At 35.3% G+C, this 17,845-nt stretch overlaps 1 protein-coding gene across 1 annotated transcript in view; it reads left to right on the top strand.

Moving 5' to 3' along the window:
* The window catches only part of LOC149771452 (protein mono-ADP-ribosyltransferase PARP14-like), a gene marked incomplete at its 3' end in the record, with an annotated part of 155,359 nt that overhangs the window by 29,172 nt on the left and 108,342 nt on the right, over nucleotides 1-17,845 (top strand). The window lies entirely within an intron of this gene.

The following is a 17,845-nucleotide window of genomic DNA, read 5'->3' as shown; positions in this document are numbered from 1 at the left end:
ACGGGCATTCCTCATATGTTCGATAACTCGCTCAGCTACGCAGTTTATCATCGGAGATTCCCTCATCGCAGGTAGGTTTTTCACATCAGGATTATTATTCAGCCGATAAATTCCATAGACAACAGCACTAGAAGGATACGCCCTAGCATAATAAGGACTATCAATCCCCAGCAGCAATCCCGGTTTCGAATTTTTATCAAGAACAACATTTTTCTTACCACCGCGTACCGGATCTCGTTTATCACGAATAATCCAAATGTCATCGGGCATTTGTGCAATAAATTTTATTCCGAAAATAAATCTCTCTTCTTTGTGTGAATTTTTTATATGTTCGATTATCTTCTTCGCTCGCTCCAGATTCATCGTAGCATCAACGAAATTAGTTTTCCATGTCGACCAAACATGAATCGCTCCATCATCAAAAAATTCCTTCTTCGCACTATCAACTTCAGGAATGATATATTCTGCCTCATCAAGATCAAATAAATCCATTATTATATTTTAGACAAATATCTAAATATAATGAAGCAATGCGCGTGGATAACAGTTGGATCAACAAAATCATGCGATAAATCCTGTAGAGGCGAATACTGTGGTGCTCATATATACGAAATTCGACGAGGCAACAAAGGACCACAACGATGTTTAGTTTGCCAAGTTGGTATTCGAGGAAAAACAAGATTATGTTTCTCTTGTGGAGGGAAAAAATATCGTGAGTTACGGAGATATTATGAAAAAAGATCCTCCTCGGTAATAAAATGCGAAGAAGATTATATTAATCGTTTCAAAGCAAATTTCGATTTAAACAAAGAGAATATCATATATGGAAATGAAATCAACGATTCCCATGAGTGAATATAAATCGCATCCCATCATCGAAGGTTACGAAGCATCTGAGGATGGTAATGTCAGAAACATCAAAACAAAGAAACGTGTTGGTAGTATTTGTAATTCGGGATATCTCAAATTTACAGTCCATAAAAGAAATGAAAGAACAGAATGTTATTCGAATCATAGATTTATATTCGAATGCTACAAAGGACCAATAGAGAGAAGACTTGTTATCGACCACATTGACGGTAATAAACTTAACAATAAACTTTCCAATCTGCGCGCGGTAACCCAGAGTGAAAATTCAAGATTTGGTAATAACCGTGGATTTCCTAATTATTCGAGGACTGTTAAATCAGTGAATCAAGCAACAGGTGAGGAAATCGCGTTTACATCGATGTCTGCAGCAGCAAAACATTTCTTTATTGAACCACGATCAGTACAATTTGTGGCAGAAGGAAAATATAACGCAACATTTTCTTATGATGCTGATTCGTGGATCAAATTCTCCTATGTACCAATAATATTTGATTCGGAGAGTGACGAAGAATAATTGAATATCTCCGCAAAACAAAAAAAAAAGATTAATTTTTTGAAAATTCTCCTGGGTTTTATTTATTTTTTTCGCCCATTTTTCCCACGGATACAGATTTGGAAAATCTCACTTGCGATTTAAAAATCGGGAATCAGAGATTCTCACGATTTCACCAAAAGATTGATACTTACAGTTTCTCCTCGTATATCAAGTAAATTTCCTTTCTGATCCGTTAGTTTGAAATTTATTCTTGTCAATAATCGATTATGACATCGCAGGTAAAACGGATTCATTGGCTCCTTGATTATCAAATAACCAGGAGATGCGCTAGGTGAAAATGAATACAATATAAAACCCTGATGAGCTTGATTTGATTCTGACGCATCAACATTGTAACTACCCTCGACAACATCCGCGTGAAGATAAATCGCGATAACTTCCGTTATATTAACGATACCCGGCGATATATGTCGTCCACCTTTGTCAGGATCGTTATTGTGTTTAAGAATCAATTCTGAATGTATTTTTTTGGTCCATGAAGCATGTAATTTCGGAAATAAATCATCGATGGTATCAGTGACGGATTTTCTCATCGCATCAAAATCAGAATTGGGGAATTTGAAATTTGGCAGTGTTTCCTCGGTTAATTCAAATACTCTCATGAATTTTTGTTTCTCACCCGAGTTCTTGATCAACTCGAATTTGCTGATAGGAAGAACATATTCGGCAATTGATATATCGTCGACTATCGCCCGAATAAACATATCATGATAATATTCAATATCATTCGCAAGTTGATTTAAAATTTTCACGTGCTTTATAATTTCGCTACATGAACTAGATTTATTTAGGATGCATTCATGAAATGATCCTCGCAATAAATTTAATTGTAATTCGTGTTCTTGAATAAACTCGTCTAGAGTTCTTCTTACCAAGATACCGTCTATGGGGGCTATTATCCTGTTAATGTGGGTAGCGTCGAAGATTTTCACATCTGGGGGGATTTTAGGAAGAGGCAGCCATGAGAGAATTCTTTCGTTAATAAAAGTGAAAGCGAACATTACTAGGTTAAATTTGTGGTTATTCATGAGATTGATGGCGCTGTGGATCAGAGGCTTGTGTTTGATATCTCCATACCATCCTTCGTCGGTTGTAAAATCTTCCTTTTTTGGTTCCGGTAGTTCTGGAAGGGTTTCATCATACCAACCTGGAATAATAACATCCGATTTCTTTGGTTTTATCAGAGGTGCGACCTCGGGCCAACCTAATATATTCCTGATCGATGATTGGTAAATATCTACCACGTACGGTGATTTCACTTCTATCATTGACGATAGTGTTGGATCATGTGAAGATATCTTTATTCCCGGAGTAGCATCGCCGGTTAAATTTGATATTCTAGTGGTAAACTCATTATTCAGCTGATCAATTTCATAACTGCCCGTTGGTATACCAACAACGATCCAATCGGGTGTTCCATCGGGTTTATTTTTATTTGCAAAAACAAGTGAATTATTTGGCATCAAATTACCGAATGATTTCGATCTAACATTAGGCCAGCTGTTGTAGACGCGCAATTGTGTTAATGCAATTTCGTTAACGTTAATTGGTGTTGAAAAATTAATACTAAACTCGGGTTTCGTTGAACTTAGCGATATTAACGTTGTTGTCGGCGGTGTCGTGTTTGTCACGATCTTGGCTAACTCGGACATTATTAATATTCATTTGTTCAATCTCCGAGTAAATACTAATCATTGAAGAAAATTCTAGATCGGATATAATACCGTCGTTGAGACTTTCAGAAAGTAACAATGATAACTTCGAGTACGCGTCACTAACTTTAGTTAGTTTACTTTTGTACGAAGATAACTTTTCACTTGTGCACGAGGATATCTTTTTCGCGATGATATTAAGAACACCCGCGATTGCTGTTGTTGACGAGATTATTATTGTTGCTGCAATTGGCGCTATCATTGTTACCGCGGATAGAATTATTCCTGCACCAGCGACCACAGCAGATACTGCGTAAACAGCAACATCAATGATAACTAATTTGCGCTGGTATTTATTTATTTTTATCTGATAATTGTCAAGTTGTTTTCGCAACGAATCCTGCCATGATCTCGCCTGATTATAACGGTAATCCGATGCGTTCATTATAATATAATTCTCTGAATAATTCTGGGGATGTTTCTGATAAATATTCGAAAACTACAAAAAAATGAATTGGGGTTGTTATGGTTCTATCTGGTGGTACCAGTTCGGTATAAATTATTTGCCCTTCATTTAAGGGTACAATAATAAAACCAGGATAATATTCAATGAAAATTGCATTAGTGGTTTTTGCATTAAATTTTATCCTGGAGATAATATATATTCGATAAATACCCGTAATTGGCGCTTGAAGGAAAAATGGGTCAACCCCAGGTGTCCATATATCTTTATGTGTATTTACCACAAATGGCACACTGCAGGTAACATTTTTTATTTCTACTTTTTTTGGTATCGAAATTCGCGATAATCTTTCAAGGTTCATTGACGATATTTTTGTGTTGATATCGTCAATTTCTTTACCTAATTGCTTTACGTCAGTGGCGTGACCAGTTTTATCGGCGGATTGATCAATTTTTGTTGTTGCAGCAAGAAGTTTCGTGTTTAAATCTTGAATTTTTTCATCGTACGTTGATGTATCGACTTTTTGACGCGCTAATTCACGTACCACGTTAATTTCATCGTTGATGGATTTTATTTGTCCTTGCATCGCGTTAATTCCCCTGGTAAATTCAGGAACAACAACATTGCCGAGTTTAATAATTTCCTCGTTGATTTTTTTGTTGAGATCGTCGATCGATGGTTTCTGACCCATCGAGATATTTACTTCGTTAATTTCGGCAAGAATATTAGTAATTTCCTCGTTGATTTTTTTTATTTTTTTGTTGAGATCGTCGATTGATGTTTTATCGATTTTCTGACTCATCGAGATATTTACTTCGTTAATTTCGGCAAGAATATTAGTAATTTCCTCGTTGATTTTTTTTATTTTCTCGCTAAGATCGTCATCGGCTTTCTTATTTGCTAGTTCGTTTGCGGCGGAGGAAGTATCACTGGATGTTTTTATATTCTCGTCAAATTTTTTGCTAAATTTAGCTAAAATATCGTCAAGTTTTTTAAGATCGTTATTTAGTTTGTTAAGTCTTTTTGTCATTCTATCTTGAAGTTCGTCGTGTAATGTTTTATCAGCCTTCAGGGGTAACTTTGCTATAATATCGGCGATATCAACAACAGATTTTAATACCATCTCCGATTGGCGAGTAAATTGACTAATGTGATCGCGGTATTCGTCTCGCTTGATTATGTCAGTTATTTTAACGTTACTAGTTTGTAATCGCCCTTCTGTATTTTGAAATACAGCAACTTCACCAGGATCAACTTCTGACAGCGATAAAAGATTATTAATATCACTCTTGGTTGCAAACTTTGATGTATCGATGTCGACTGCATCTTTTTTTTCTTTTCTGAAGAGAGATCTACCGTAAATGTCAACCATGATATTTATCTACGGTATATTCAAATAAAATTTTGCGATAAGGATTGGATGATTTTGAAATTGCATCAAGGACGTTAATTGATTCTAAACCGCATATTGGTGGATCTGCTAATGTTTGTGTTGGAAGCGTTGAATACCAAACTGGAAGTTTTAGTTTTGACACGTATTTGATAAATTCATTTGGCGGTGCTAATCCATATGAGTCGAAGTAAATGATTTCGCGAGGATTAATCGCGTAGGCAACCCAGTGAGTTCCAGGGCCGGAATTTTTATCAAGATTTATTATTCCTGTCTCGGTGAGATTTGGTTTATCTGGTAGTTGATCTCGCATAAATACGCCTCTGAAAAATTTTATTTTCTTTTTTTTTGCTTCACTGATTAAATCTAAATTTGAGGTTGGTAGGCTCGACTTAGACCGGATCCGTACGGGGGTCGTCTTAGGTAAAGGCCGGATCCTTGTTGCGGCAGTAATAATTTTGTGAGAAGGGGAAGAAGCGGAAATATCCCTCCCTTTTTTTTGCGATATCTTCCTCCGACGATCTTTTTTCCTAATACGGTACCCATCCCACTAAGTGCACCTAATCCTATTGTTTTTGCAATCATGGGGGCCGCTGCAGCTATTAATCCTGGAATAGCGGCGAATAAAGGAAAAATACCACCTACTTTGATCATATCTCTGATTGCGCCTATCGAGAGATTCAGGCGAATACCAGTATTTGCTGATCTGGCTCTGGTGAAATGTCCGTGTTGATTTTTAGTTAACGATAGTTTGTTAGGTCCACCGTGAAGTTGATTACTTTTTAAGGTTAAACTTAAACCTCGTCGCGCTGTTGTTGCTGCATGAAGTTTTTTTATTTGACCTGGGGTCAGAGTTACGCTGACGTGATCGTATGGCATATTAATAATCACTTAATCTAAATTTAGAATTTTGTTACATGTTCTCTACGGGTGCATCGATGACTCTCATTCTTCCACTAATACCTTCTAGGATCATTGTTCTATCGCTGAGAATAACCGCGATTGCTCTTGCCGGTCCTCCTGTGTTAATTCTGGCTTTGAAATGAATATCGACAACCGACTGCTTTACCAAATCGAGATGTTCCAGGGAAAAGTAATAGATGGGATAGAGAGTATTAAAATCTAACTGTGATATTTGCAATCCGGTATCAATATTTTGATCACGACCCATAAAACTTAGCAAGCGATGATACGCGCGCGCCGTGGAATAATTTTCAAAATCGATGGCTATTTCCTCAGATGGCTCCTGTTGGCCATTTATTCTCAACGATACGTTTGTTGCCTCTAATCTATCGAATATCATGTTACTATGTAATTGATCGTCTCTAATCATGCTTTGCAGGGCAACAAAGATATGTCTAGGTGCGGAAGAGCCCTGCTGTGACGCAATTCGCCAAGTAAATATTCCGTCCAAATTAACATTTTCGTTGGAGTCAGTCATTGTTGTCAACCAAGACATGATGGATTTTCCTCCTTGATTCATAAACGACAGTAATTTTTCTTCTATGATCATTGATGGAACTATTGCTGGCATCCACAAGGTAATTTTTTCAAGGACAACTTTACCAGGATCACCAGGATCTCTCCAAATGGCTCTGTCATCATTGGCATCTCGAACGAAAGATATCGTATGCTTCGCTCCGTAAATAACTTTTCTGAAATGTCTGCAAAATCCAAAAATATGAGATAATGGAATTGCACAGGAGAATTTTCGTTCAGCTCCCTTCAACATATTTTTTCTTATGGCAAATCCAAGATTGTAATTGCCATTGGGGGCAATCACCACTGAACGAACAGCAGCGGGAGCGCCATTGGGGTCTACCGGTCTACCGATATCAAATGGTAAATGTTCAGGGTAGTTGGAATTATCCTTGGCAAACATCATACTAGGACCGGCTGATCTGGTAAAATCATCCGAGTATCTCGCTAGACCTATGATAGTCGTTGCTATATCAACGTTGTTCGTAATTGATTCAATCTCTCTTCCATCAATCATGTAAGTGGCATTCTTGAATAATGCCATGATACCATTATTGACAAAACCAACACCAAAATCCGCATCGTAGTTGGTACCATCAGCTGCCTTTACAATTTTACCAACAAATTCGATATACGCCTCAGATGGAAGAAAATATCTTGTTGTATCGTGGACTTGAATTTCCTTCCGATTTCTTGAATCTGGCTCAACTACATCGTACGAGAAATACTGAAAATCTCGCACTGATGTGTCCCTACCTACTGGCTCGTCCATATCAAATACTTCATTTGACACTTGTGCAAACATTTATTATTAATAATATCGTCTAAAACGAAGACCACTACCTGAAACAAAACTTGTATTTGCTAAATTTGTATTAGCAACATTCTGTGCTGGATTTATATTAGCAACTTCCTGCACTAGATTTGTTATAGCAGCTTCCTGTGCTAGATCATTTATTTTTTTATTTGCCGCATCATTTATGACCTTACTAACTTCGGGTGGCATTTCTCTGGTGCTAGGTAATTTAACAGGTTGCTTTTTACGTACTAAACTTAATATTTTATTTTTGATAGCGTTGAAGCCTTTACTGGCCAAATTACCGATACCAGAAATGGCAGTCTCGCCGATCTTTCCTATCGCTTTCAACCCAAATTGCTTAATCACGGGTCCAATTTTAGGTATTACTCGCGTGACAAGACTTCCAACGATATCGCCGAATCCATTACCGTGAATATATTTGTATACTGGCAATCGAGAGTTTACTATGCGGACCTGATTAGGTCTGCGTTGATGTTTGTGAATAATCATATTATTTCAATTGTATTGATTTAATCGATGAGTTCATCGACAAACTCTTTATAAATGTGAGAATCGATGATACCACCACGGAATAATCGCTGACAAATATCTGATGCTTCGTTGACTATCTCACGGGAGTTATTTCCGGCTCGCTTTCCTCCGATTAATACTTCGAGGCGAGATACATCATTGACAACACTGTCGGGACAAACTGAATATCCACTTCCTGTTTTTTTTGTTTCTGGAGATTCCAATGGCGTTACGTAAAATAAATCGTCTGACGGTGTTGAAGATTTCTTCTCCTCTGATGGTGATCCCGGCGATGTCCCTGACGACGTCCGTGGTGAATATATTTCTGGTGGAGATGGGGGAGTCCCAGCCGGGTGTCTTTCTAGTTTTTTACCCTCAGGATCGTATAATAAATATTTCTCAGTGGGACCCCTGTAGTTTGAAGCTGTTGGTTCCGGAGGTGGGTCCATATACCAGGGGCGTTCTACGTGAGGATAAAACTTTTCACGTATTTCAGGAAGTTCAATGGAGTGGCGAATATCAAAGGAGGATGAATCAGAACTTTCATCTTTAGGTGACGAACTTTTACTTTTAGGTGACGAACTTTTACTTTTGGGTGGCGAATCCTCAAATTTGGGTAGTGAACCCTTAAATTTGGGTGTTGAAATTTTTACATCTTTCCTTACTTGATAATTAACAATATCCGACAAAAATTTTGAAAAATCATCATCTTTAAAATTTACTGGTTTTCCTAAACTACCAAAATAAACTATCGCATACCAAACAAGATCGTTGATTTTATCAACATTAATATCTTTTTTCAAATAAATTTTTTTAGTTTTCAAATCAGCTTTTGAAGCAATTACAACTCTCGCAACATCATCTTCACGAATTGCATGTATGTTATCTTCATCCAAATAATTATCAGCAGGTAAACTAGGATCAGGAATAAACCAACCAGATTCATCGTATATGTATTTAGGTACAATTATCGGTTCATCACTCTGATCTTTTTTCTTTTTCGATTTTCTCTCTTTTTTCTGTGGTAGAGTTCTCTCTTTTGGTCTAGCTCCTAATTCCTCTGGTTGAAATATTGGCTCCTGTGGTTGAATATCTTCCTGTGGTGCTGCTTTTCTTCCTCGTTTTTTAGGTGTTGGTCTAACTTCTAATTCCTCTGGTTGAAATATTGACTCCTGTGGTTGAATATCTTCCTGTAGTGTTTCTTTTCTCCCTCGTTTTTTAGTTTTTTCCTTCTTCTCCTGTTGTTTTCTTTCTTTCTCCTCTTGTTTTCTTTCGTCCGCTACTTGCTTATTAAATCTTTGTGTATCTCTTGCCGCTTCTAAAAATCTTCTGTAACGCGGATCCGTTACTACACTCACATGTGTTTTTCCCGTATAAACTTTATATACCATGCTGTACCAATTATCACGAGTTCCATATCTTTTTTTTCCTATTGGAGTCAAATATTCATTTCGATCGCTAAAATAATTTTCCGCAAAATCACCAATTTGTTCTATAGTATACAATGCCGAGAGAGGTCGCGATATCATATCCCATCCCTCCTCGGTAAAATTTTCTCTTAAATTCTCAATATTAAACTTTCCTTTTATCATTAAAGGTTTTCCTCCAGGTTTTTTTCCTCCAGGTTGTCCTCCATCATCAATTGCAAGTTGTTGCGCCGCTGCTGCTATTGCTAATCGCTCGGGTAATGTTCGTGATTGATCCTCAATACCTTTCAACATAGGAAATATTCCACGTTTTCTGGCATCTGGATCTTTTTCGTCGCCATATACAACCTGCTCAATTGTTCCGGTCACTGGCTTCAACCATTTTGCCGAAGTTTCTGAAATTCCATGCTGCATATCTTCGTAACCACGAACATTTCTCTTAAATAATTGTTTTGTCGGAATGAACTTCTTTAATGCCGCTAATTGCTCTCGCGCTAATCTGGCAGAATGAGGTTCTCCAACTGTGCTAACTTTTCGACTCATCTTATTTTCAACGATATTGTTTTAATGTGAAATAAAATTAGTATCCGCAGTCCGAATTTGCAATAACAAACAAATTTTACAATACCCCCCCCAAAAAATGCTGGTTTTTTTTATGCCTGAAAATGCACTTTGGGTTGAAATTTTGCGGATTAATTTGCGCAGGAGGCGTTATTTCTGCTTTCTGAGGCTTCTACGGATAAAGTTTGTGTGGGAGGGTTAAAATTATCTGAGCCACCTGGTCTGTACGACTTCCCTGCTGCTGTACCACATTGACAGATTTTCATTTCCCTACTGGCAGCCTCGCTGATTTGACCTCTTCTGTCCATTCTTGTCCTCAATCTGGTTTTAACTGGATAACCAAAGCTCTATGCATGTTTAATGACCATGTAAGTAACACTGCATATCCATTTGGTTATTGTGACAAAGTACATCTTAATTAATGCAAGAATGAATTGTTGATTTAGCGATGTTTATTGATAATGGAATAATTTAGTAGGGTCATAATATATGAGGATTATCACAATCATCAGGTAACTGAAAATAGTCTTTTTTTCTCTTTGCGAAAGCTACAAATAAAAACCACCCTGAACAAATACGGTCCTGTACACTGACAAAATTTTGTTTCATCTCTCTCTCTCTCTCTCTCACACACACACACACACACACACACGCGCGTGCCTCATGGGCATTAACTAAAACGTGATTTCAGGTTCTTTATTTTTTATTGCAGTTTTGATAATGAGACTATTGTTACTGTAAAAATACAAGTTGCACTTAATTTCTTGAAAATGTGGACTCATATCGTTGCGCAGAATTTACCAATAAATAATACCCATAACTAATACATGCTCAAACCATCTTAATCATTTTGCCAACATTACACAACATAACAGCTACATAGGCTCTAAATGCAGATGAGCTTACACACTGTGACATAATCCTCTCTCTCTCTCTCTTTCACTAATAAGAACAAAATCTTTTTGGATACTTTTATTTTTATTGTAATTAGATTCTTGAGTTGAGAGTAGAATGAGACAAAAAATATACGTTTACTTTGTACATTTGTACCATTAGGTTGTCGAGTAGCTTGTGTTCCATAGAACTTGCTCAGGTACGATCCCTTTATATTTCGTACATGGTCAGTACCACCAAATGATAATTATTTATTTTACATATAATTTTTCATACACTGAAATTAAAAATTATTTGTTTGTGTACAAAAATTTACATGAAATATGGTATGTTTCCTTCTCCCCCCTTCTTTTTTTCTTCTCCCCTCAATGTTGTGACAAAGGGGAAGCTGCATCCCTTTAGATAAAATCCTGGCAGCATCTCTGTTCATTCAGAGAAGTAACTCAGTTAGTTATAGAAACTAATCTACCTTGAGACCTTCTTTTATGTTCAATATATATATATATATATATATATATATATATATATATATATGGTATATACAGCACAATGTGATAAATTTGACTCAACACTAAAGAACTGAGTCATTCTGAAGATAAGCATCATTTAGCACATAAGCATATATAATATATTGTGTATTCAAGGTTCATCAGTGAGAAAAAGGTATACACAGAGAAAAGTAGGAGGTATTTATATTATTTAAAACTGTTGGGTTGTCTTTAACATTTTATTAATCTGAAACATTGATTAACAAAAGGAGAATGACTCAAAGTGAAGAACAAATATTTCCAATCACTTGTCCTTGAAACAAGTAAATTGGAACTTTTCATCACTTTACTCAAGCAGAGTACACTTGTCTGCTTGAATGCTTTCACTCATACTAAATAAATACAGGCACCCAATGCAATTAAACGGGTCAAAACCATGAAAGTATTATACATTAAGTGAAGACAGTGAGTTTAAAATCCTCCCCTTCTATAAAGATATAAGATGAGACAAGGTTTGCTGGATGAGTAAAGTTTTCCTTGGCTCATTTCTTCAAATACAGCAATCATGAGAGGTCATAATAAGGTTCATATTGTCAGATAGAATTTGGAATTTGTTGCTATCTAGTCTTGCTCATTTTTGTTGTCTTGTAATTGGTTGGACATTTGTTAATGTTTCTGTATTTATTTTCATGCTATTTTCCATCACCGTAATTCAGATCTGTTAAGAACATCTTGTAAATGACTTTCAGGTTTGGGTTTGGTTTTATATGATTCATATAGTATGGTGTAGTCATAGTAGAGGTCAGTGGAAGAAACTGAATTTTATATCTTCAGGGGTAGGTTATTAATAAATAGAATACATAACAGAGGTAAAAGGATAGTGTACTGTAGTACTCCAAAGTTAATACTTTTACTTTCAGAAATGTGACCATTCAGAAATACTTTATGCACTCTATCAGCAAAGGAAGAAGTAATCTAGTTTAAAAAGTTTTTATTACATTGACAGTTTTTCAAGCAAAATTTCATGATATACAAGATCAAAGGCCAAATCAGCCATAATTGTGCCAACCATTTTTTCAAACAAAATGGAATCGTTATCCAGAAAATCTCAAAGGGAACAACACCCACAACTTGTAATGCACAGTTATTAGGAATGTCACATCTCATAACCACTTTGGTCTGATTTTAAATTAATCCTTATACAGAAAAAAAAAATATATACATATAATTATACAGAAAATAACTACAAAAGCATGAAAGTTTGAAATTTAAACTTGATAGAAAGTTATTAGAACTTCTTTATTTCACTTTTATAAGACCTCTATTTACTACACCCAGTATGAAAAAGATCACAGAAAAAATACAAGGTGAAGCAGATAGAATCATTTATGGGGCAACAAATTTACATCATATACTACAGTTTTGGAGGAGACAAAATGGGAAACACTTTTGAACATTGTTGTTGTTGTAGTAGGGTTTAATGCCATTTTTCAGCACACGATAGGCTATACATGGCGGCTAGTATTAACGGTGGAGGAAGAACCCGGGAAAACCCCGGAAAGAACCACCGACCCACGAGAAGCTACTGGCAAGCTTTCTCACATACCCACATTAGCCGAATCCGAGACTCGAACCCATGCAGACAGAGGTGAGATGGCAGTGATCCGTAACAGAGAGCACTTTAGACCACTCGGCCACTTGGGGCCCCACTTTTGAACAAGGCACTACAAAATATGGAATAATAACTTTTAAAAAAATGTATCATGGTATGGCTCCAGGATAATGTGAGCTTCTGTTTCATCAGGTGACCAGCAGGTAAGTAATAGATAACATTCTGATGGAACAAATATCCGGATTCTTTTCACCAGTACAAATCTATACCAAAGTTCATTTTTACCAAAGTATGTTGTGGTTAGGAATCTGTTTTCTTTTGAAAGTTCAGAAAAAAACTTCATTATAATCTTTTAAAACCAACCTAAATATGAATATTGAAAAAGTCCTTATCTGGTATTATAAAGGAGGAAGAATAACACAAATTATGCACATGACTTTGACTTGGTATTAGTGTATTACACAAAGATCTTTTCAAACACCATTTGTCATCTAGCAATGTATTTTTACTTGGTGAACTAGAAACTGGAAAGCATTTTCTCTTACAGTGTACAATATATTACCCTCATAAAATGAACAGTGGGAATTTTGCCCCATATTACACATATATCTTCATTATTAAGGATTAACCTATTGCAATTGGTTGAGGTCAGTAAGGATACCTTCATGGTGGTACATACATAAATAATTACAAGCTAAGAGATTTACTTGATCACTGCTTCTGTCTTCAGTCTAAGCTGTTATATCTCTGTTATATATTTTATTACTATAAACATATACCACTTGAGCAGAAATTAAATTTTTTATTTACCCACACCCCTACTCCATCAATGTCAACACCATCATATTTTTTTCATTTGTTGATTTGCAAGTTTACAGTAACAGGGGCCCCGAGTGGCCAAGTGGTCTAAAGCGCTCACTGTTATGGATCACTGCCATCTCACCTCTGTCTGCGTGAGTTTGAGTCTTGGATTCAGCTAATGTGGTTATGTGAGAAAGCTTGCCAGTAGCTTCTTGTGGGTCAGTGGTTCTTTCCAGGGGTTTCCCAGGTTCTTCCTCCACCATTTGTACTGGCTGCCATGTATAGCCTATCTTGTGCTGAAAAATGGCGTTAAAACCTACTACAACAAAAATACAGCAAGTATACAGTAACATGTTTCTGCTGTAAGAATTATTATGTCTGACACTATTACAACATTTTAAGTATTATTTTCTTTTGATGCCACAATTGCATGTTTCAGTGTTTGCAGTATTATGCCTTGATTATCACATCAGTGACTATAAAAGTAAATGTCACAGGATTCGAAATAATGTCACAAGACTTCAACTGACTGACAGATTTTTATTGCATGACTTGACCTGCAATATAAACAAGGAAACAGACTACTTTTCATCACAGCAAAATATCACATCTTCGCTACAACATGGCTGAATGGCAAATGCTTGATATATATTTTTAGACAGAAAAATATGTAATGAATAATTAAAAGAAAGATGTTCAATGAGAATTACAAACTTACATGGTAAGTTGTGAAATGACAGGTTGAGACATTGTTCTTTAAATACATAATGTAATCTTGAAAAGTGTTCAGTATGTGATTGATATTAATATGACAATCAGTAGAGATCAGTGTCAAGAATTATTACCTAAACCACATATTCTTGTAATATTCCATGGTCAAATTTATAATAAAAGTAATACATCTAACATTGTATGAATCAAGGAGAAATATGTTAACAATGTACCTGCAGTATGGACATGAAAACTTGAGGCTTCAGTCATGATGTAATGATTCTCTTTTATGTCATATTTTTTTTCTTTATATTTATTTCCACTTTCATATCTGATACTCTCACTTTCTCATTGGTACAATAATGAATGTAACACTCAGGACAATTAAACATAATTGTTATTTTTTGTGTCTTTGCATTAAACACATAATGGGCATATATTCATGTAATCATTATGTATTCATTAAAGAATCTCCATAACATAGACTAAAATAAAGTTTTGAATAGCTAATCATTGATCCCTTTTTAGTTTTATATTTTTCAGCTTAACACCAACAATAATTTAATCACTATCCTATGCATTATTGACTTCAGCAAGCTTAATGGCACCTCCCTTTGACTATAATTGGTTGATTTGGCAGGGAGTAATACATTTTTAGTTTTCTAACAACAGACCAAGCTAGTTAATTGTTTTAAACCCAGAAATTGACTTTGGTAAAGAGCAAATTTTGTGACATGATAATGTCATCTTTGTTCTATTTTTAATCAAAATCAATTAACTTTTAATCCAGCCATTCCTCTGTCCCCTAGCTCTCTTTCTTTGTCTTTTTTTTCATAAACATTTCAAATGCAGAAGCAACACACACAACAGTTAATCAACTTCAAAACTTTTTCTTGCATTCTATCATTGTATATATTCTTTATCATATACTGAATTTATTGCCCTCACTGCTGTAGTACTTAGATGTGTATCAGGCCATTACTCAGTAGTATTACCATGTTTACCACAGTGAGGTAATCATACACATACGATTGCTTACATGAAAGCATTCTTAATGCAGATATTTTCATGGTATTATTTCATTGATTTCTTGAGTTTAATTAACTTTAGTGCAGAAGTGCCTGCATGATTCAGCAATGAAAACTGTTCAGTTTATATGTGGTGATGCTATGTGAGCAATGAAGCATCACCTGGTGTTATTTTGATTGTGTTACTGGTACCACATTTTAATGAACAAGGGACATTAATTTGCATCATGTGATTACATGTGACTTTTGACAATTCATTGCAATATTGCATAAAGTGTCAATATTAAAGGAAAAAGTTATTGTTAATATGGGTACAACATTGGTGTAATGCTAAATGTTTGTCATAGGCCAGGGGGAATATTTCAGATAGACATAAGAAGAAAACAGAATAAAGTCAAATATATTTATTAATTTCTCAAACAATTATATAAGTCTAATTTATAACAGTCTTGTTTATTCAGTATATGTTTAGTCTGTCAAGAATCTTGAAGTAATAGTTTGTTTTTTCTTGTTAAAATGATATTGCAGTCTATACAACATGACAATCAACAAGTTGGGGGTAAAATGATATTTCATCTATACAACATGACAATCAACAAGTTGGGGGTAAAATGATATTGCAGTCTATACAACATGACAATCAACAAGATGGGGGTAAAATGATATTGCAGTCAATACAACATGACAATCAACAAGTTGGGGGTAAAATGATATTTCAGTCTATACAACATGACAATTAACAAGTTGGGGGTAAAATGATATTGCAGTCTATATAACATGACAATCAACAAGTTGGGGGTAAAATGATATTGCAGTCTATATAACATGACAATCAACAAGTTGGGGGTAAAATGATATTTCAGTCAATACAACATGACAATCAACAAGTTGGGGATAAAATGATATTTCAGTCTATACAACATGACAATCAACAAGTTGGGGGTAAAATGATATTTCAGTCAATACAACATGACAATCAACAAGTTGGGGGTAAAATGATATTTCAGTCAATACAACATGACAATCAACAAGTTGGGGGTAAAATGATATTTCAGTCTATATAACATGACAATCAACAAGTTGGGGGTAAAATGATATTGCAGTCTATATAACATGACAATCAACAAGTTGGGGGTAAAATGATATTGCAGTCAATACAACATGACAATCAACAAGTTGGGGGTAAAATGATATTTCAGTCAATACAACATGACAATCAACAAGTTGGGGGTAAAATGATATTTCAGTCAATACAACATGACAATCAACAAGTTGGGGGTAAAATGATATTTCAGTCAGTACAACATGACAATCAACAAGTTGGGGGTAAAATGATATTTCAGTCTATACAACATGACAATCAACAAGTTGGGGGTAAAATGATATTTCAGTCAATACAACATGACAATCAACAAGTTGGGGGTAAAATGATATTTCAATCAATACAACATGACAATCAACAAGTTGGGGGTAAAATAATATTGCAGTCTTAACAACATGACAATCAACAAGTTGGGGTAAAATGATATTTCAGTCTATACAACATGACAATCAACAAGTTGGGGGTAAAATGATATTTCAATCAATACAACATGACAATCAACAAGTTGGGGGTAAAATAATATTGCAGTCTTAACAACATGACAATCAACAAGTTGGGGGTAAAATGATATTTCAGTCTATACAACATGACAATCAACAAGTTGGGGGTAAAATGATATTGCAGTCTATATAACATGACAATCAACAAGTTGGGGGTAAAATGATATTTCAGTCTATACAATATGACAATCAACAAGTTGGGGGTAAAATGATATTGCAGTCTTAACAACATGACAATCAACAAGTTGGGGGTAAAATGATATTGCAGTCTATATAACATGACAATCAACAAGTTGGGGGTAAAATGATATTTCAGTCAATACAACATGACAATCAACAAGTTGGGGGTAAAATGATATTTCAGTCAATACAACATGACAATCAACAAGTTGGGGGTAAAATGATATTTCAGTCAATACAACATGACAATCAACAAGTTGGGGGTAAAATGATATTTCAGTCTATATAACATGACAATCAACAAGTTGGGGGTAAAATGATATTTCAGTCTATACAACATGACAATTAACAAGTTGGGGGTAAAATGATATTGCAGTCTATATAACATGACAATCAACAAGTTGGGGGTAAAATGATATTTCAGTCAATACAACATGACAATCAACAAGTTGGGGGTAAAATGATATTTCAGTCAATACAACATGACAATCAACAAGTTGGGGGTAAAATGATATTTCAGTCAATACAACATGACAATCAACAAGTTGGGGTAAAATGATATTTCAGTCTATATAACATGACAATCAACAAGTTGGGGGTAAAATGATATTTCAGTCAATACAACATGACAATCAACAAGTTGGGGGTAAAATGATATTTCAGTCTATACAACATGACAATCAACAAGTTGGGGGTAAAATGATATTTCAGTCTATACAACATGACAATCAACAAGTTGGGGGTAAAATGATATTTCAGTCAATACAACATGACAATCAACAAGTTGGGGGTAAAATGATA

The sequence above is a fragment of the Sinohyriopsis cumingii genome, unplaced genomic scaffold (genome assembly GCF_028554795.1).
Source record: "Sinohyriopsis cumingii isolate HCF-2022 unplaced genomic scaffold, ASM2855479v2 utg001838l, whole genome shotgun sequence".
NCBI classification, from domain to species: Eukaryota; Metazoa; Mollusca; class Bivalvia; order Unionida; family Unionidae; genus Sinohyriopsis; species Sinohyriopsis cumingii.
This window is presented reverse-complemented; position numbering and strand designations above follow the sequence as displayed.